This window comes from Nilaparvata lugens, chromosome 3, assembly GCF_014356525.2.
Source record: "Nilaparvata lugens isolate BPH chromosome 3, ASM1435652v1, whole genome shotgun sequence".
NCBI classification, from domain to species: domain Eukaryota; kingdom Metazoa; phylum Arthropoda; class Insecta; order Hemiptera; family Delphacidae; genus Nilaparvata; species Nilaparvata lugens.
The window spans coordinates 53,103,833-53,105,148 of record NC_052506.1 but is presented as its reverse complement, the minus strand read 5'-3'; the positions used below and the strand labels follow the sequence as shown (position 1 = coordinate 53,105,148).

At 32.1% G+C, this 1,316-nt stretch overlaps 1 non-coding gene across 1 annotated transcript; it reads right to left on the bottom strand.

The window, feature by feature from the left end:
- Positions 1 to 463: 463 nt before the first annotated feature.
- Trnae-uuc lies at positions 464 to 535 on the bottom strand. Its single transcript has one exon. It is a non-coding gene; the product is annotated as a tRNA-Glu (tRNA).
- Between the last annotated feature and the right edge of the window lie 781 nt (positions 536 to 1,316).

Genomic DNA, 1,316 nt, shown 5'->3' with positions numbered 1-1,316 from the left:
TGTTAGTTGTTAAACTGTTCAATGACCAAGGAAATAACTACTGCCGTATTCTAATTAGTAGCTATTTTCACTTTTACAACATTAAACCAGTAAAGTACAGTAAATCTGTAGCCAAAGTCAAAACAGTCAACGAGTCAAACAGAAAGCTGATATGGCAGACGAGTACCATACTGTTGTAAAAGTGAAAATAGTTGCTCTTACGATTATTGACCCACTACAACAACCAGATAGAGTTACGATAAACAGTTTAGAAGATAATTCAGTGTACTTCTATGGACACGGCTAATGCTACCCCCTATACAGTAATTTTTCATTGCATTTGGTTGGCTATGCATGCTACTGATGTAGGACCCTTGCGACCAGCTTGAAGAAATGCCTCCACCGTTATCAACGACCCTACTAATGATAGATTTTTCACATTACAAATTGATCAAATTTCAAACAAAAAAATCGCAAAAACATTTTCCCATGCCGGGAATCGAACCCGGGCCTTCTGGGTGAAAGCCAGATATCCTAGCCACTAGACCACATGGGATTGGTGAGAAGATGGAGTGGATAGTTTGAGTCAAGTTGAAGCCAGATTCGTTTCAGTGCCTCTTATCTGTTTACCTATTTATTTATTTATTTATCTATTTATTCATCTATTCATTTATTTATTCATTTATTTATTTATTTATTTATCATTTATTCATTTATTTATTTATTTATTTATTTATTTATTTATTTATCTATTTATTTGTTCATTTATTTATTTATTCATTCATTCACTCATTTATTTATTTATTCATTTATTATTTGGCAATTTCAGAAAAATTAAGGAACATTTACACCAAGTCAGTTTGAATGGAGCTAATTAAGCTATTATTGGTTTTAACTTTGAATGACTGAATGAAATACATCCTGATGCATCTCCATCTAAACCAAAATGGTGAATATTATTTCTATTTTTCACTGATATCGTGGTGATTCTCCAAAAAAAAACCAGTAATAATAAAATTACTGGTTAATTATCAGGTGCGCTTTCAATTTCTGGCTACTGAATTTGTAACCAGAAATTTAAACCGCACCTGGTAATATTATGAGCTATATAAGATAATAATAATAATTACATTATTATCTAGAAAATTAAGAGAAGATTTTCGTTCTTAAAGGAAAGAGATACATCGCCGCGAACACACAATCCCGTTAATTGACTCGGCATGGGAAACAAAAAAACCGTTTGATTGACAAATAGAATGATTCTTTTTGCTATGATAGACCTGCTACTCTGGCAGGTGACTAGCAATGACTATGCGATTTATGCAATGATATTCGAA